Genomic DNA, 20835 nt, shown 5'->3' on the forward strand with positions numbered 1-20835 from the left:
AGTAAACTTTGACAAACAAAGCAATAATGGAAATTTATGCTTTTCAGTGTAATCTCAGCATAGGTGATTTTGGAATTTCCTTTATACCTTGATCCAAGTACAAAGTAGTTCTGAATTTAACTAACTTTTTTTTTTTTTTTTTCCTGGCACTATTCTGTTTCTTTTCCTGTGTGTTGTGTGCATGTGTTATCAAAAACAGACAAACAAACAACAGAGTTACTAGCTATAAAAAGCTAATCAGAAACAAACAAACAAAAAGTTACTTCAGAGGCAATTATTTATTTTATTTATTTATTTATTTATTTTTTACGAATGGATAAAACATTCTGATGTTGTATCATTCTTAACTTGTTTTAATCCTTGTAGGTAACTGTTGGCTTTCATAATTTATTCATAAAATTTGTCAATATCCTGATCTCCTCTGTATGGATTTGCTAAACAGAGTTGCAACTTGAAAAAAACCTCTTACCTTCCTTTCTCAGGGTCAGTGTGGAAAATCAGATACTGAAATACGGGTTTACTACTTGTGAAATTACAATTTTGGAAAACGATGATCCTGGAGGAGTGTTCGAATTTTCTTCCTCTTCCAGAGGTCCCTACAGCATCAAGGTAGCTATCCGAGTAACGTCACTTAAACATTACAGACGACTTAGTTCTAACAGAGTGCTAGAAAAAGATTAATTTTATTTTTTTGCAGGAAGGGGAGTCTGTTGAGCTGCAGATTGTTCGCACTAGAGGAAGCCTCATCAGACAGTTTCTGCGCTACACTGTAGAACCAAGAGATAATAATGAGTTTTATGGAAGCACAGGAATTCTGGAGTTTAAGCCTGGTGAAAGAGAGATCATAATTACTCTACTGACAAGGATGGATGGGATTCCAGAGGTAAGAATTAATATTTTTCTCTCTTTAAATTGCATTCACATACATATTTGTTTGTCACTTACTAAAATATAGATGGTTTCACCTGTAAATACCAGCAATTTTTCTGTAACATTTGAAGGCTTTCTTTTTCTTAAGTGTGAGAAATAGATAGAGGAGGAGTGACTGAAAGGCCTATAAGATAGTCAAGCACCATATGAAAGCACTTTATATCAATACAAATCAGGTCTTGTCAGTCTTGCCTGAATATTCATTTCTCTGATATCTCTATTGTTTTGTAATCCCAGAAATCTGCACAATTTGAGGCATGTGTCTGTTGCTTTTCTCTTTGCTTTCTGCTTTTCTGTAGCTTGTTCCCTTTCCTGTGCATCAGCCATCCTGGATTCCATCAGGAAGTTTGCAAGGGTTTGATTTTACCACATTTATGTTAACATAAATTTTAGCTGCTGTGATTCAGCATTTTTTGCTGCCTTTACATGCACATTCCTATGCTGTATTTTGCATAAGCAGTTAGTTGTGTTTGTCTGATCCTGCTAATGAGCTGATCTAGGAGTAAGATGTCAGAAAGCCAGCTTTACAAAACATAAAGGTTTTAGGAAGGTTAATAATCTTTTTGTAGGGCCAGGTGGTCATCAGTCATGGATTGAAGGAGGGATGGAGGACCATATGATGAGGAAATCAGGGGATCACAGCAACTCCAACTTCAATTGCATAGGCTGCTGTAGAAATTCAGGTTTCTTTTCCCTACATACTCCAAAGAAAGGAGACATAAGAAGTCTGAACTCCACTACAGAAGCCAGGAACATAAGTTAATCTAGTAAAACTTAGGCACTAAAACAGCGGGTTATTTAATAGTTCCATTCCCAGTTTTTACTAGTTCATCAGCAGGCTGAGATAAAAGTATTTCCCTGCTTACAGCAGTATTATTAGACTAGGTAAGTCATCCTGCTGAAATGCTCAGGCAAAAACATACGAATTGTAGTGTCAGGACTAAAAAATAAGGAGGTCCTTTTATACTCTTCTATCTCCAAGAGTGGCCAAAAGCCACATACATGAGCAGGACATATATAATCACTTTCCTCCAGAATGCCATCCCAGCCTCCAATGGTGGGCAGTCCAAGGATGTCTGGAGTAATGGATGGTATCTTTGGGTGCCTTCAGATTTTCTTTCTGTTAATTGAAGCAGTTACGCTTTGAACGCAGGTAAGGTTTTAGCATCCATGACATTCTGTAGTACTGAACACCATTGTTTAATTGAATTGTATGTGAAGAACCAGTTCATGTGTGTTTCTTTACTGCTAACCACCAGCCAGTTTCACTGAGTTCTCCCCAGTGTAGAGTAATGCTGTTTTCTAGATAGATAAATGCAATATTTTTTTCTAATGTTCTCTGATACTTTTTTGAAAGTACCATGTCCCATTAGATTAATAAAGCCAGTTGATCAATTCTTTCTAAATTAGCATGCTGTCCATGGTTTAAAAATCTTTGCTTTACCTGTTACAAAGCCAGGAATCTTAAGAAGTCTTGGAGGAAAGAAAATTTACATTTCAGAGTGTGTTACAAACATTACTTGTGAAATTATGCGATTCTAAATTAAGTACACAAAATAAGTCCTTGCTTATAATAATAATAGACTTTTGGAGAAACTGATGCTTTTAGAGATAGAAAGTTCTAACAATTTCCTTTATTTGATAGCATTATACAAACGTTTATTGCATGTAGAATGTGTGTGATTTCATTTTAAGTTTGTATCCCTTTCTGCCTGATGGGGGACTGTGGACTATAGACCATTTTGTTTTTGATGTGGATGTTGAATATGTATTTTTGTTCTGACTGAGTTTCCCTCTTCTAGCTGGATGAGCTATATTCTGTGGTACTTAGTGGCTACAGTGAAATGCCAGGCAAGTTGGGGAATGCCACAATGGTCAATATAACCATTTTGAAGAATGATGATCCGCATGGTATCATTCAGTTTCTACCTTACGAACTAACAGTAACAATAAGTGAAAGCAAAGGAGAAGTCATCCATACCGGTAATTCCTTTTTATTAGAGTTACTTCTTTATCTGCTGTCTGCTTCTGCAAGTCTTATTTTCCCTGTTCTAGGATAACAGAAGTCTAGGAGACTTCTTACTAAAATCTCCACTCAGGACTTTACAGATTGGTACAATGCCAAGCAAGATGAGCAGCGGAGAGTGAAGTGGAGAAGTATGGGTGTGGAAAAACAGAGGGATTAACTGAGTAAAAAGGATTGCTAGAGAATTTTCCAGACAGGAGGGATGGAGTACTGATGTATGTGCAAAGTGCAACGTGGAGGTAGTAGCTCTGTTTGTGGAGAATGAAGAATGGGGTGTTATATAAGAGAAACATAGAGTTAAATCTTCCTATGGGTGATTTTAATTGATCTATTCAGTTATCAATTACTTTTACAGGCAAGAATTAACATGTGAAATTAAAGCAGTTTGCACTGCTTTAGTAATCTGTCTTTGTGTGTCCTTTTCTGTAGCACTCCAACATGTTACTGGTTTCATAAGAAGTGAAATTGGTTATTATTGTATTTCCTTTTTCTCAGTTTCAGATGTTTCAGATGTTCCTTTTTGATTTCTGTTGCTCTGAATATGCACACTGACTCTGTTTATGTTTTTTAGCTGTTTACAGAGTTGTAAGAAATCAAGGAAACTATGGAAATGTTAGTGTGTCTTGGGTTGTTGATCCAGCATGTACCAATGACGTCTATCCAGAGCAAGGGACTATTTTATTTGATAATCTGGAGTTTTCAAAAAATATCACCATTTACTCACTGCCAGATGAGGTAAACACTTTTACAGTGTTTTGGGGTGAGAATATGGGACAAAGAGTAAGTACTAAAACATTAGAGTATAAGGAGAAAAAAGGAATGTGTGTTTCTCAAGAGCCTAATAACTTGTAGGAAATATCAAAATACTTGGGTAGAACTGAGATAATGTCTGCAAATCATAGAGAAATTTCAGAAGCTGTGCATACCTCTAAACAAAAAAGGTAGAAGCTGAGAGTAATTGTACTGTGGTAAAGTTATAGGAAAGTTTGACTGAAACTCGTATCTTGATAACTGGAATCCTAATTTCAATCCTAATCCTATATGCTGATAAATTTGAAGTAATATAAGAAAGATTACACCTAATGATAAATAAATAAAGCTGTAAAAAAAACTACATGTATCAGAAACATAAAACTGGAAGGTAACTTTTGGGTCATCTGTGCAAGATAAAGAGGAAGGGACTTACTTACAAAAACTGTAGATGGATGATAATTTCTGTATAACTGTATGAATTATCATCCCTCTTGAGACACATAAGGACTGACAAATAAAAACAACACTCAGAAATCTCTGGCTTATTAATCCCCCTAACTTTTCATTTTAAATTCTTCAGTGTTTTGTATGCTAGAAATTAATGTCTTAATACTTTCAGGTGCCTGAAGAGGAGGAAGTATTCACCATCAGTTTATTCAATGCTACCGGTGGAGCCAGGCTGGGCAATGTAACCACTGCAATTTTACAAATAACAAAGAATGATGATCCCATTTATTTTGCAGGTTAGATATTATTGTTTATAAATGTGGAATACATACACTACCTAAAACGGATTTTTTTCACAAACCAGATCATTGCGAAATCGTAATCCCAAAAGAGCAAGTGGAAAAGCTCCCCAAACTTTTTTTTTTTTTTGTATTTAATTTATATTTGTTTCCTTCAGAACCTTCCCATTTTTTTGTGTGTGTCATTTTTCTCTTTGTTGATGTTGAGATCAGTTAGGAGGCAAGGTACAAAATATTCTCTCGTACCTGAATTATTTCCTACCTTTATCACATACATCTTATTGTTTCATTGAAGAGGAAGATCCTACTAGAGAGAATTAAGAAAACAGAGCAAATGCAAGCAACTCAGGCTTGAACTCAGACAGATTTGTTGCTTTTGTATTTTCAGAACCTGTGACAGTGAGTGTTCAAGAAGGAAGTGTTGCAAACTTTACAGTCCTAAGGAATGGATCTGCTGATGTCGCTGTTGTTGTCCAGTATATTACTGTTAATGGAGATGCAACAGCTGAAGAGGGAGACTTTGTTCCCAGTGGAAAGAACAGTGTCATTTTGTTTGATGTTGGAGAAAGGGAGCAGAATTTATCTGTGTATATCAACGATGATGATACCCCTGAAACTGATGAAACATTTTATATTATCCTTTTCAATTCTACAGGTAAGTCTTCCTTTTTTTTTTTTTTTTTTTTGCTGGCAATTTCTTAGTATCTTGGTCTTATCATAAAGCAATATTTAAATGCCAAGAATTATACGAATAATGTTTGCTTCAAGATTTTTATACAATAAATGCATACTGTGTTTGAATTTTCATCCTTAATTATTTTATTGGAAACAAAAATCAAATGATAGAGTTGATACTTTGCCTGCAAAAACAACTGGAGTGAAAGTCCCTTTTCAAATATAAATGCTCCAAATTAGATGGACTTCAATACAAAAACACAAAGCAAAAAAAAAAAAAACAAAATTTAGTACCCAACAGTCTTAGGAAAAGAGGTATTCTTTTAGTTATTTTTTTCATGCTCCAGAGTGTATTACAAAACTACATGATTTTTGTAAAAACAAACAGAACTGCCATATTTTGGAGGAAGGGTATGTAATTGCTCTATTTTATTAGTAGCGAAAAGTATGCATACATTTTTTTCACTCTGAGACTATAGTTTTAAAAGGCTTAATTTGCAGAAAAATATATGTCACAATTTACCCAGGGGACCACCTCTAAAGAAAGGATTTATTACCTTAGAAATAACGTATTTTTGTTTATTTATTTATTTTTCAAAGTTTACACTTAAAAAGGAATGACCAAAATTATTCAGCCCATTCCTCACGTTTTTGAAATACATATCTTTTAGAATAAATTATCACTGTTATGTAATATACATGAGAAAATAAAAGTGAAGTATAAGAAATTCATAATTTTTCCAGAGCCCTAAGTATTTAATAAAGACCCTCCCCACACCTAGCTCCAACAAAACTCATGGTGTTGTGGGAGAGTCATTTGCAATTGTGTTATCAAATTTTAATTTACTGCCCTTCATTTTTTACTGTTCTCTAGTTGAGAGGTAATAACAGGCTCTGAATCTGCTGCAAATCTTTGCAATGCAAAGCAAAGCTGTATTGAATCAGCCATTGAAACCTGAGGGGCTGTAATTTAATAAAGCAAAGAAAGATGATGGCAATTAACCATCAGACTATACCTTCAGATTGTGTGACACGTTCTCAAAGTAAAATACCTACCAGGTATTCAATTCAAGATTAGGAAACCTAAAATTAGATTTCTTCATCTGTAAGCACGCTAAGCATCTTAGTTCTCATTACAGTCTCTGATGGTCTTAGTCTTTAGCAGTCGATAAGACTGAAGTGATTGAGGTCATGCTACAGTGGACACCCTGCGGCTGGCCTGTGAGTTTCTCACAAGGCAGCATTGATCTTGAGTTGAATCCTTCCCTGAACATTGGTAGCAGGCAGCCAGAGGTTGACAGGGAAAGCAGTAATTTGAGTATAAGGCAGCTAAGCTATTTCCCAAGGTCGGCTGGTATTCACTGTAGTACCCAGGTCTCTTATAAAATATCAGACTAGGGAAAGGATTAGACAAAACCATTCTTCTTCCTTCATAAGTTTTCTCTTTTGTTGTCTCTTTCTACTTTAATAACTTTCTTCAGGATCTACTGGTAGCTCCCAATACTACCCCATTGGGAACATATCATGGCTTTTCTCCTAGCACATGGGGAATGGGTATCCATAGCCTCCTTTTTCCTCTAAAATGAGCATCATATAGTTTTACAGCCATTCTAGAATCACTAAGAATAAAGAATATTTCTATACATATTCCTGAAAGCAAAAGTTGGTTTTCTTTCTATGATTGGTTACATACAGTGGCCTTGACTGTTCTGAAATTTTTTTGGGGACTGTTGTTCCTGAGAGAAAATACAAATAGAGGTATATGAAGTTAGAGGAATAAGCACATTGTTTAACGTGGAACAAAATTTAGTCGGACACTTTCAAAGAAGACAAAAAATGGGGTGGGTGTGGACACATTATGTTCATCTATGGACAATGCAATGGAGTTAGAATTAACATCCCTTAATATTTACCTGTACTAATATGCACACTGAAAGCCTGCTAGCTTCCCATCTACATAATAAGAATCTTATGTTTCTTCCTTTTAGATATTCTTTGATATGGGAGTGAATAAACTCTTAGACATTGCTCATAGCTTGTATTTAGTTTAAATGCAATACTTTTCTTCTAGGTCTAAAGAAGGTCGGGGCTCTCTGAATACCTTACTCTTTTATTCTGTACCTCTGAATATCTTATTCTTTTGACTTGTCCAGATGATCAAACAGAAAATGTTACCTCACATAACAACTACATGCAAGGATACTGTGTAGTAAGAATCACATCTTCTCAGTTCATGTCATTTTTCCTGAAAATCTTACGTCTTGCTCTCTGGATGGTACACTACTTAAATACTTTTACTCTGATTTGCCTGCTGCTGAATACCTCAAATTCTGTTTTTCACTGACTTTTATAATTGTCCTTTTCTTTGTATAAAAGCAATTGTAGTGAGTAGAAAACATAATTGGATTTAGAGTTACCTACATTTCTGATTCCAATTTTAATAATAATAATTGTCCTCTTTTTTAGGAGATACAGTTATCTTTAAGGCTGGAATGGCAACAGTTATTATTGAAGCAAATGATGATCCTAATGGAATTTTCTCTTTGGAACCTTTAGAGAAGCCAGTTGAAGAAGGCAAAAGTAACATTTTTTGGTAAGTAACGTTTAAAGAATATCTTTGCACTCTTTTGGAACTGGTGTATGTGGTACTTTATAAATAGCACTTTGATTAAATCAAATGCACAAGTGTGCATTGATAGAAGTGCACTATAGAAAAACAGTTTTACAAAATTTTGGATTAAATGATTTGTAATGTGTTGAAGACATCACCTGTAATACTATGGAGTACACAGTAAATATTAAAAAGTGCACAGAAGCTCATGTTGAAATGTAACTAAATAAGACTTCAGCATTGATGTTCTGTTATAATCTCAGGAACCTGTAGATACAGAAAAATCTGAATGATTGAGCACAATATAACCTAGGCTGACAGAAAAAGAAAAAAAACCACTCAACAAATAGCTAAATAAAACTGTGTGGCACTAGGTGGCTTTTTGTACCCATCTTTGAAATTTTCAACTGCAAACTACTGTATTCTTTCTTTCTGTTTTTGTATTTTTTTTTTCTTTTATCTGTTAATTACAGATTGAAATCTATACTTAAAGTCCGGATGTGACACTCTTCATTAGTCTGACCTTTGAAAGTATTTTCCTTTGTGCCACCATGATATATTGAAGAATTAGCAGGGTTAAAAATTGAATGCACTTGGCATCTCGCCTTGTTACATTCATTTCATAAATTTACTATGGGGTTTTAATTGGATGAAAAAATGATTTTTCGTTAAGAAATCTTGAGACAGGCTGTAAAGAGAAGTTAGGTCACAATAAATGCGATAGTGCAAATAGTTAGGGAAGAGGTTCTTCTTGCATTTAAAAAATCATCCTTTTTTTTTTGTCTGTTTGTTTTAAAGCCTTGAAGCAGATGCTTATGGCTGTGAATTGGTTCTTTATGCTTGTGTCAATACATCTGAAATATGAATAGTCTCAAGAAAAGAGGATATTAAGTTCATTGTGTGTTTGTTGTTGTGCTGTTCACTGTTTTGGGCTTTGTTGTTTTTTTGTCCTTTATAGTCTAATCTGCAGGATAATTTTTGTGGATTTGGTGGTGTTAAGAATATTGTTTTGATGTAAACATGCTTATATACAGGTGCTTTATGGAATTATAGGATACCAAGATCTCCAACATCTGAGGAACCTGCTCAGTCATCATTGATAAAATATATTTACTAGGGATCTGTCTCTTCCATACTGTCACTACTTTGACAGTTGTGTAGCATATAAAAAAGTGGTCAAAGTAGCATGTAACCAAACCACCGAAAACACAGAGGTTTTAATGAGGTAATTGGAGTTAGTGCAGCAGCGCTACACAGCTGGGATAGAGCACCCTGGTTAACGCCACAGAAGAAAAACCTTTGGAAGCAGAAACAACATAAATGTGTTGCTGTGGCTGGACTAGTTTAGCTGAACTAATTCTTCAACCTGATATAATCTATTTATAAGGCATTTTATGTCACCGTGCAAACCGACAGAAGCAAACTTCCTGTATGTAAGCGCACTCTTAATAAAGGCACTGTATGGGTCACTTTTTATTTGTAGTGCCTTTTTGAAATTAGTGTAATTGTGTTAGCAGATAGTTACCAAAAAAAAAAAAATCTTTTCATTTACTACGTTCTTAATCACAAATAACAGTAGATTTCTGAAAGCCGTAGAATGTAATTCTAATTTAATACAAGTGTAAGAAAAAGTTTAAGTAGACTTGATGACTGAAAGGAGAAACGTTTGTGGTTAAATGTAGATGATTCTCTTTCCTGTCTAAGAGTGTCCAAGTATATTAATTTTTAATGTTAACTTTCTGAACTATTATGCATTCATATTTATTATTATAAATTGGAATTACAAGACACAGTGATGTGTAGCTTCACAGTAGTATTCTGCATGGACCTGCGTATGCTACTTCTGTTTTCTAAAGTACGTATTCCGGGAGTAGAATTGTACTGCAAAAGTGGTTGCCTTTAAAAGGAAGGCTTCATGGAACAGTTGTAGTATATTAGCATTTTACTTTATATTACATAGTATATTACTTCTTACTGTAAGGAAGATTACAGTAAAAGGAGTCTCCACATTTTCCTTTTCTACTCAACGCTGATGCATGCCTGCCAGGACTCTCATTCTTTCTGTATCACTGAACAGGATTTTGAGACACAGAGGACACTTCGGCAATGTTTCTTTGACCTGGCAGTTGTTTGATAATAACTCTGCACTGAAGCCAGGAGAAGAATTCTATGAAACTTATGGGACTGTGTGCTTCATGGATGGTGAAAGGTCGAAGTCAATAACACTACGTGCCATTTCAGATAGAATTCCTGAATTCAATGAATTTTACATTCTAAAGTTGGTGAATGCTTCAGGTATTGTCTTCCATATCACCATTTCCTTCATATCTGGTAGAAAAGAGTTATGTTTAATCAATCAAAAAGAAACCAACACTAGAAAGAGCATTGCTTTGAATCATGTCTTGATATCCTATGCTTTTCTGGTAAGGTTTTAGGTCTTATTTTTCATTTAATCTTGATTTCCATATATAGAGAGTTACTCAGTTCCCGAATTACTGTTAAACACATTTTGGTGATCTGAACTTTAAAAGGGATGCCTCTTGGTTTTTGAAATTAAACTTCTTAAAGTTCAGAAGTTTCATTTCAAAAACCAAGAGTTCTGAATTTCAGATACATAGATCTCCATGCACAAAATATAAAACAAAGATACTAACAAAGAAATAACAAAGGTATTAAAGGTTATGTGTGTCTACCATAATAGAGGTTGCTTTTTTGTTTGTTTGTTTCCCTAGAGGAGGTAAAATACTTGTAGTTACCACTTCACATGACTTAAATTACAACTTTAAATTGCTACTGGACACATTTCCTAATCTGGATTAATTCCACTTTAGTACTATTCATGGTCTTCTGTGCTCTGATACAAGTGAAAATGTGTGTTGGCCTTTCCTGTAAGTGAAGTCCATACGGATGTACAAAAGATTTCCTGCTTATAACAGGTAGATCACTGTACACTTTGAACACGGAGATTCTCCATTCACAACATGATCTTCATATCATGAATTCTTACTGTGCAAAGATAGATGACTAACACCAGGACTGGGCAGCAGTTTTAACACACAACTGGTTACTGTTTCTGCAAGGTGTATGTACTTCTGTATCAGAGGCAACAGGCAAGATTTTGCCATTCTCTATTCCTGTAAGTCTTTGAGCAATACAAGAATTGAATTTGGCCCCCATGCTTATCAAACGAATCAAAGGTAACCTACCTTATTGGCTAATTAAGAAAAGATGGACCTTGTCATGTTTCACCTGAAAGACATCTGTGTGTTTTACAGCTGAAAAATAGCATGTGGGTTTGTTTTCTACTGAAATTACATCAGCACAGTGTTTTAAGAATAATACAATTAACCTATGTAATTTTCAAGTTAGATCATTTGCTATAAGTCCAGAGGATCTTAAAGGAGGGTTTGAGGTTTTTTTAGAAACTTGTTTTATTAAAAAAAAAAAAAAGTACTTTGAAACTTTTTTCTGAGTGTGTTGTTTAATCATTAACTTTTACTCTAACTTCTATTACGCAGGTGGGTCTCCTGGTCCTGGTGGTCAGTTATCTGAAACCAGTCCTACTGTAACTGTCATGATCCCTTTCAATGATGACCCTTTTGGAGTGTTTGTTATAGATCCAGAGAGCCAGGACAGAGAGATAGTGGAAGATACTCTTTCTGAAGATGACCTTTCCTATATTACGGACTTCACCATCTGGAGACAGCAAGGCACCTTTGGTGTTGTCCGACTAGGTTGGGAAATACTGTCTAGTACCTTCCAAGCTGGACTGCCGTCAATGGTAGATTTCTTGTTGCTTGGATCATTCCCAAGCTCAGTACAATCACAGCCCCACATGAGGCGCCATCACAGTGGAACAGACGCTCTGTATTTCAGTGGAAAAGAGGATGCATTTGGCATTATCGGTCCTGAATACCCATAACAATGGAAATAATGCAGTAACCAATTTTACATTTTCAGCTTGGTTAATTCCTAATGTCAGTACAGATGGCTATATAGTTGAAAAGGATAACGATAATGGGACTTTATATTATGGTGTGAAAATTCAGACAAATGATTCTCATGTTTCTGTAGTGCTTCATTATACAGCATTAGGGTCCAATATGACATACATGGCTAAAACATCAGTCATGAAATACCTGGATGAGAATACTTGGCTTCACGTTCTGATTACTCTGGATGAAAGTATAATTGAATTTTACGTTGATGGAATTCTAGTTCTGGGAGGAATGAAGAGTCTAAAAGGAGAAGCAATTCTTGATGGTGAGCCTTTGCTATTTTTCTCCATATATAAAGCTCTGAAATGCATAGTCTAGCCACTTCAAAGGTGGAAGAAATACACTGAAATGATTATATCTGTTAAGTTAATTGAAAGGAATGGATAAGAATTCTTTGAGGATTTTCAGAAAGCCTATGGAAATTGTGTGAATGTTCTAAAAAATTCAAACTGCTGCGATGTTGAGTGAGAGTAGAGGACTATTAATTGTATGGTGTACTATTTTATTTCTGCTTTTAAAATTCCAGGTTGAAGTTTAAGAAATCAAATTTTCCATTTGTAAAAAGAATAGTACTTCTGCAATTAGTAATTTCCATCACACTTGCAGTACTGTAGCTAAGCTGAGAGGCTGAGAGGTTTTTTTTTTTCCCTCCCTCGGTTTCTAGAACAAATATATGTGAAATGCAATTATGCTTTTATTGCTAGAAGGATATGTCTGTGCTGTAAATTTTCTTTATTAGTGGGGATGGCGTGTGTCTGGGGATAATGCAATAGTAAGGCAAGTATGTCATCTCTCTCCGTTGAATGTTGGGTAATACACAGTGGTGTGCATAGCAGCCCAGTTTTTCTCAGCATCCTCCACTTTGTGCCCTGGGACTTTTATCAGTTCCTGTGGTTGCTCATCTCTACAACTGCCACTCAGTGTCATATGTATGACAATACACTGAAGAGCACAGCTTTTTTTGTTTGTTTGTTTTCTTTCGTTTTCTGAAAGGCAACTGAAAACAGCTGATGTGTGTGTTTTAGCACAAGAGCATAGCATGGCACAGAGTAGGATAGAGTAGGAATGAATATGAGGCAGCTGTGATCCTATAGTTTGGAGACAGAGAAATATAAATGCTGTTGTAAAAAGAGTTTGGAATTTGCATGGAATTACAGTGTGGTGGATGAAATGGATGTCCAGAAGGGTTAATGCAGTAATCATGAGTATCATCAGAATGGATCAGCTGCCCTAGCAGAGGGAAACAAAGTAGGATTTGTTCAGCAAAACAAGGGCTAAAAGGGGTTGCAGTTCTGCTCTGAAAATCTGTGGAGGAAAGAGGGAGCCTCAAGTCTCTAAGACTTATAAAAATGAGGGATGATGATAATGTGCTGCTAGAACTAATAGGATGAAAAACTTGGACAGCATAGGATGGAATTGTTTGGCCTGTGAGGACTTACCTGTAACATTGAGATGAGGCTCAAGGAACCTCCTGATTTTGGATCTCAAGATCAATATGATTCCTCATCCAGGGGCAATGAACAGTTTACCATTGGTTTTTAAGAAAAACAGGTAGTCAGTTGCTGACTGTTTCATACAAATACAATAACATGAGAAAAAATTATAATTTCCTTCTCAGGTCCAGGAATAGTAAGAATTGGAGCAGGAATCAACGGCAGCAGTAGGTACACAGGGTTAATGCAGGATGTAAGGCTTTATGAGCGTAAGTTGACACGAGCAGAGATCTATGAACTTCATGCAACTCCTGCAAAAAGTGATGTCCACCCTGTCTCTGGGTATTTGGAGTATTGGCAAGGAGAGACCAATAAATCATTCATCGTGTCTGCAAAGGATGACAAAGAGGAAGAAGGAGAAGAATTATTCATACTAAAGCTCATTTCTGTGCGTGGTGGAGCTCGAATTTCACAAGAAAACACCACAGCAAGATTAAGAATACAGAAAAGTGATAATGCTAATGGTTTATTTGGCTTCACTGGAGCATGTATCCCTGAGGTAAGGTGGTCATAATGGAAATTGTAGGTGATATTTCAGGCACAGAAAGCTAAATGGCAGGACCAAGTGACCTGAACAAACCCTAGATTTTGCAGTGTTTGCTTTTGTGGTTAAGCAAAGTTTTCCTAGGATTTGGAGATGCATATGTTCTGTTAATACAACCTCAGTTCCACTGGGATTTACTATATAATTTTAAAAAACTAAAGAAAAAAATGGTTAAGAAAATTTAGTTTACTATATAAACTGAAGACTAAGGCTTAATTTTTTTTTTCTAGAAAAATATTTTACCTTCACTTCTGTTACATTTGAGTTACCAGTTAAAATGTAAGATTTAATTCTCTGGTTTTTTTTTGAGAATGGATTATTGCAAAGATTTTTATTTTAGTTTTCTGTGTCACATGATGTGTTTGAGATAATTTTACTAGAGATCATGCAATGACAAAGTGTTATGGATTTTTCCACCTTCATTTGCTGTCATAAACTAAGTTATAATTTGCATATGTTTGATGTCAGTTGGTTGATTTAGTAGTGGTTTTTTTTGTTGTTTTAGTTTTAACAGATGAAATCTTTTTTCAGTGGTATCCATTCTATATGCAGAGTGTAAACTTGCTACTTTTTGAGGAGGCTTGAAATAAACATAAATCATTCTTTACTTCTTTAATCAATTATAAGGGGGAATAACATGATAGCTATCTCTACTGGTATTGGATTATTTTGTGGAAAAAAAAATTTAATATAGTTTTCATTTGGGAACTCTTATGAGCTTTAATTACATTCTTTTTTAATCAAAGTGCTTATGATGTTTTTAAAATAACTGTCTTGCCTGAGTGATACTAGTTTTCAGTTTGGTTCAGTTTGCTTATTGTGTGCCTACCATATGCTATGATAATAGATTCCTTCAGGTTCAAGTACCTCTGATACGCTGTGATGCCACAGATCATCAGCCAACCATGAAGAAAAAAAATAATTATATGGCACGGTAATTGTTTTGCACCTATCATATGTCCATTTCACCAGGGAAGTATTAGAGCTCTTAGTGGTGATGCAGGAACACAGCATTTTTTTACCAGTAGTTTAACTGTGCATATCTGTCTACTAGGCAGCTGAAGTCACACACAGTATCTATGCTTTCTTACAAAGCAGCCCTGAAATTTATCTAATGCATAAGATAGCTTTAACCTTTCCAATAACTTTCAGATAAAATTATTTTCTATGTTAATTTTATGAACGTTATTTTCTAAAATAGAAGGTCAGTACCAATTAAAGCTTCATTCCAGAGACGTGAAGTTGTCGCTGCAGAAGTCATGTTATCTGTGAAGATACAGAATTGTAAGGAGGACAGTAGAAGAGAAAAATCTGTTTTTCTGAATGATGATGGTATAGTTTATTTCTATCCATAGTGTGTCTGGTTAGAGAAAGTGCTGATCCAAATCTTTCTTTAAATTATTGCTAAGGAAAATTACAATATTGACGTTATTATAAAGCAATAGTTTCATTTGCTTTCGACAGGTACATTTCAAGCATATTGATTCTGTCTCTGACGCATAGTTTTAGGAAAGGGGTTGTGTCCAGGACGAACTGCAGTGTATTGTTATTTGTTACCTTAATAGTCCTCAGGGAGGCATCAGACTTTTGCAGATTCCACTAGGATTGTTCTGATTGGCATCAAGGTCAGTTTCAGCTTCCTAACACTCCAAAAGAGCTGAAAGTAACATGACAGCAATTTTTTACTTGAACATTTGTCTGGCATTAAATATTTTCATGTTATTTAATGAAATTGCCTTGATTTACTTTGACAGTAATAAACGTTCCAAATTTTTGCTTTCTTCCAGACTGCTGATGAAGGTTCCACTATATCCTGTGTTGTGGAGCGTACAAGGGGAGCCCTAGACTATGTGTATATAAAGTACATTATCTCACAGGTTGATTCCACTGGCATTAATTACTCTGTTACCGATTTTTCTAATAGCAGTGGCACTATCACATTCGTTCCTTGGCAGAGATCAGAGGTAAACCCTACCTTCCTATTAACAATTCATCCTGTCCTTTACAAACCTCCTGGAAAATACCTTCTGAGGGTGCTTGGCTGGTTTGCATACTAGAGAGTGTTTACTTCACATGGCTTTTCTTCTTATTATTTTTTATTTTGTTATTTTATGTTGTTATTTTTTTGTTATATATATATTTTCTTTCTTTCTTTTTTTCCATCCCTGACAACAAGAAAGTGTTATTTGTAGCTCTGTGTATATGTCAGTTCAAAAGTCACCATGTGTGCATGTACATATTAGATATATGTACATATACATAAAAAATATTAACTGTATTTATGTGTATGTGTACATATACTTTAAAAAGTGTAGATAGTCCATGTACTTTCGAAATTGGAAAATGATCAGGTTTGATCTGAGTGTTGTAACTCAAATTTATGTCCACAACAATTAAATAGGCAATAGTAAGATTCATTGCTGTTCTTGCACTCAAGGCTATCCAGGTTCTGTCTCCTTTTAAATTCAAAATCAGAAACAGGAGATTAAAGGTGTTCTTGTAACAATAGCTGTTTTTGAGTCTCCCTGAAATGATTACTGTCTGCTTTAATCTATTCCTCTGCATAAAGTGTGCGAGCAACTGGAACATAAGGAAATTATTCAATATTCTGGCCTTAGAGACACCTGAAATTGGTAATCAGAATTGCATCTCTGAGTTGGGGGAGAGAAAGAGAAATGATACATAAGGGAAGCTTTAGCTGCTTCTGAGAAAGCTTTCTAAAAGTCTTACGAAATTCCTTATCTGAATTAGTTTAAAAAAAAAAGAAAAAGAAAAAAGAAATACCAGGATACCAGGATACACTGAAGAGTAGGAATTCAAAGCTACAGAGGCCCACAATTAAAAAATTATGTGGGCAGACTGGAGGTCCAAAAGAGGGCCAGAAAGATGATCAAAGAGCTGGAGAACCTGTCCTCTAAGGAAAGACTCAAGGGGTTAGATCTTTTCACCCTTTAGAAGGGGACTTTGATCCCATTATTACAGTACCTAAAGGGCAGCTCCAGAGTTGACAGAGGCTCTCTCTTCTCAAGAAACCACAGGAGAAGACAGAGGGCAAAGAGTACAAAGATAGAGTGGGAGAGGTTTTGTCTTGAAATTTTTTACAACTACTGGAACGACTTCCTTAGGGACAGGGTCGGGTTGTCCCGACCTCAGCATCTGGGCCAGGGCAATCCCAAGCACAAACACAGGCTGGGCAGAGAAAGCACTGAGAGCACCCCTTGGGGGGGGAAGGACCTGGGCGTGGTGGTTGATGAGAAGCTCGACATGAGCCGGCAATGTGTGCTTGCAGCCCAGAAAGCCACCCGTACCCTGGGCTGCACCAACAGCAGCGTGGGCAGCAGGGCGAGGGAGGGGGCGAAGGAGGAAATTCTTCCCTCAGAGGGCGGTGAGGCCCAGGCCCAGGCTGCCCAGAGGAGCTGCGGCTGCCCCATCCCTGGCAGAGCCCAAGGCCAGGCTGGATGGGGCTGAGGGCAGCCTGGGCTGGGGGGAGGTGTCCCTGCCCATGGCAGGGGGTGGCGCTGGGTGGGCTTTAAGGTCCCTTCCAGCCCAAACCAATGTATGGTTCTATGGTAGAATTCCCATCACCAGGGGTGCTTAAGATGCAGTTGAACATGGTGCTGGATTATTTCATCTATTTTTTTTTTTTCCATGAAACATTGAACTTCATCTTTTGATGTCCCATCCAACGTGGGCTGTCCTATGATTAAAATTCTGTGGTAATAAACAGCGTGTGCTAGAAATAGAAATAAAAATAATCTGTTTCAATGAATTCAATCCTGATGTACAGCACAGAATTGTTAAATTTATTTGAAGAAGTGGTGCGGGACCACAGTACTGTAGAAACAACATACACTTTCTATTATTGTTTGTATAATAAGGATGAATTGTGAGTAGAAAATACCATCCTCAGTTTCACTTATATCAGGCTGCAGAAGTCAATGTGGACTCAAATTCGCTGAAGTCATTTGCAGGGATCCCAGTGACTTCACTAGAACTGTGAATCTGGATAATGTGATGACTGGCAAAAGCGTGTGGTATCTGAAAATAGTTCATTCATGTTATAATAGTTTGTTCATTCAGCTTTATTTCTCTGTGAAATGATATTACTGCATTTCATACAATCATATATAGCAGAAATTTCCAAAGCTTTTCTAGCATGGCAACATAGACGAGGCCCACATTACTCTATCTAGTGGCAGAAAATGGCTGATGTAGGCTCTTGCTACACAGCTTACTGGTCCAATTTACTGCATACATACAGAGGAGCTAATGTGCATGGCTCTAAGAAACGGGCTGGTAGCAAGCTGCTCTTCAGGTGGGATATCCTAAGGGACTTTCAACTGACATTTGTAATCTACTCATTACCATGCCTCTAAATATGATCAGCTACTTAAATGTTTTCTATATGTTTGTCCGACCATATCGAAACATAAAGAAAGATGGAATTTTCTGAAGTGAATGTGTTAGCGTGTTTAGAGCAAGGTTATGTTAGTAAATCGTATGATCTGCAGGTCAAAGTGTCAGGTGGTATAATAAGCTCAATTTATTTGCTCTCTAAATTGGATTAATCACTGTAATGTCTCTTCATAAGCATAATTTCAAAAAGATTTTAAAATTTATCAGATATTTCATGTTCAGTACATGGAAATTAAACTCTGCTTTTGTGAAGATATACAAAACCAACCAAACAAGTATTTATTATCACTTATTTATGTAGTTTGAAACAATTCAGAAAATATGCCTTCCATTTCCAGTAGCTTGGAAGCATTGTTTTTGGAAAGCATATTCTAGACATAAAATGTTATCTTAGAAATTAGTTGAATTTATGTGGAGAGCAAAAATAGTGTCCTTTGCTTTCAGAACTATACAGCAGATACAGCTGACTGACTAATCAAAGAATGTTGCATGGTTTGATTTCTCCATGATTTGGTCCTTCTCTAGGTGTTAAATTTGCATGTTATTGATGATGACATTCCGGAGTTAAATGAATATTTCCGTGTGACATTAGTCTCTGCAGTGTCTGGAGATGGGAAACTAGGTTCAACTCCTACCAGTGGAGCAAGTATAGATCCAGAAAAGGAAACTACTGATATCAGCATCAAAGCCAGTGACCACCCATACGGTAACAATGATGGGAATTATACAGCTTTGTTTCAGATTATTGTGTAGTTCTTTCCAGTCAGATGAAAACTTTGCTTGGTTGTAATAGTTGAGGAAGCAATCTCATATATTCCACTTTATCTAACTTGAATTAATTCATTGTTTATATACATGAATGAATACTGAATTAGTTTTCTTTTATAATTTTACAAAAAGGCCTCAAATCTTCCCTGCCCAAACAAGCAATGATTCTCTTGTGAGGGCAAATAAAGGCTCTGCATGTAGTTGATCCTGTCCAGGTTTTTCATCAAATGAGAATTCCTGACAATGAGAGTCATTTCTCCATATGTCTTGTACCAGTAAATACGCAAAACCGTGGCCTGTGAGGCTCTTTTGGGAAGAGAAGGTTTTATTATTGTGCTGTGCCTTTTATCAAGACTGACAAGAATATCAGTGAGAGAGGGTAAGGCACACAGCACATCTCTGGAAATAGTGTGATTGAGGCTTAAGGGTATACTGGTATATGTGGTTTTTAATTTCAGAACCATCACAAGATATGTTATCAATCACTTTATTTAAATTGTTTATCATCTTTAAAATTTGTTATGAAAAGCCATGTAAGTAGTAATTCTTGTCTTCCAGGTCTGCTCCAGTTCTCTGTGGGGCCACCTCCTCAGCCAGGTGATAAAATGATTCTTCCAGCCTCTTCTGTGCCCCATATTACTATTAAAGAAGAAGCTGGACACGTCAGATTACTGGTAGTTCGTGCACAAGGCCTTCTTGGAACAGTTCTGGTGGAATACAGAACAGTGCCAGTCACAGCTTTCAGTCCCAAAGATTATCAGGTATGGCAACTGCCAAGGTGGTATAATTGTTTTGGAATTAATTAGAGTTATTTATCGTGGAGATAGCTTTCAGTTTGACTGCTCTAGCCCAGCTATGATTCTTTCACAGAAAGACTACTTTACAAGGTGATGTGGCAAATGGATATGTAATATTCACTTAAAAATATACATCATGTGACTTCTCCATTCTTTTCTCTGCAGTAAGTTGCATTGTCTAGGAAAAGCCTCTGGTTTTGAACTTTTTTTTTTTTTCTTAACAGAGTTTCCAGTGTAGCAATTTGTGAGTTTTGCTGTTGTTACAGACCATATTATTCAAGTGCATGTACAGGTTAACATTATGCTTGTACATACTGGGATTTGTATATGCCTAGCAAAATAACCTGCATGTATCTGCACTTGCTTGTCCAACTGATCATTTGTGCAGAAAAATAAGAAAAATGTACATGAATGCAGATGCTCACCAGTATGTCAACTTAGATGTCTTCTTCTTTTTTTTTTTCTTTTGTAAAACAGATTTTTCAGATTTTTTTTTAAAGCTTAAGTGAGCAAAAGTAGATGTTTTGAAAAAGACAAAATGAAGGTTCTGTTTCTTTTTTTTATATGGATGAAAACATTAGACTTGAACAAAAATATGAAGAGCTCTTATATTGCAGGCTGTTGTGGGTACACTGGAATTTCAGCCAGGAGAAAGATACAAGTACATTACTGTTAACATCACTGATAATACTATTCCTGAATTAGAAAAAACGTTTAAAGTGGAGCTGTTGAACCCAGAGGGAGGAGGTAAGGCACATATATCAGGCCCTTAGTTGTATTTTCATGACCTCTACTCGTTCATAAAAATCTTGTCTTTCTTGGCATTATTTTCTATGTTATTTCTGAAAACAAACAAAAAGCACCTCTACATCCCCACCCCCATACAGCTGTCTTTTTTCGTAGGGAAGAACTGTTCCTCAGTTCTTTTCTTAATCCTTGGTGGAAACAACCAGATCCCATAGCAAGTATATTATTACCATGTATTAGGGAAAGTGTATCACTGCCATCTGTTAGGTCATCTAAAGGCAATTGCTGCTTTTCACTTTGTATAACTTCATGGTTGGTAATGAGAACTAAA

General features: G+C 36.1%; 1 pseudogene across 1 annotated transcript in view; it reads left to right on the forward strand.

Annotated features, from left to right (window-relative positions):
- Nucleotides 1-20835, forward strand: part of LOC310890892 (adhesion G-protein coupled receptor V1-like) — a 68089-nt pseudogene that overhangs the window by 15720 nt on the left and 31534 nt on the right. Inside the window, exons 6-19 of the transcript in view lie at nt 483-609; nt 698-883; nt 2733-2913; nt 3528-3691; nt 4329-4452; nt 4844-5110; nt 7597-7723; nt 9819-10036; nt 11260-12004; nt 13358-13731; nt 15564-15740; nt 18718-18898; nt 19519-19721; nt 20375-20504. The product of the transcript in view is annotated as an adhesion G-protein coupled receptor V1-like (transcript). The remainder of the gene's footprint in view (nt 1-482; nt 610-697; nt 884-2732; nt 2914-3527; nt 3692-4328; nt 4453-4843; nt 5111-7596; nt 7724-9818; nt 10037-11259; nt 12005-13357; nt 13732-15563; nt 15741-18717; nt 18899-19518; nt 19722-20374; nt 20505-20835) is intronic.

This window comes from Anser anser (genome assembly GCF_964211835.1).
Source record: "Anser anser genome assembly, contig: HAP1_SCAFFOLD_111, whole genome shotgun sequence".
Classification (NCBI taxonomy): domain Eukaryota; kingdom Metazoa; phylum Chordata; class Aves; order Anseriformes; family Anatidae; genus Anser; species Anser anser.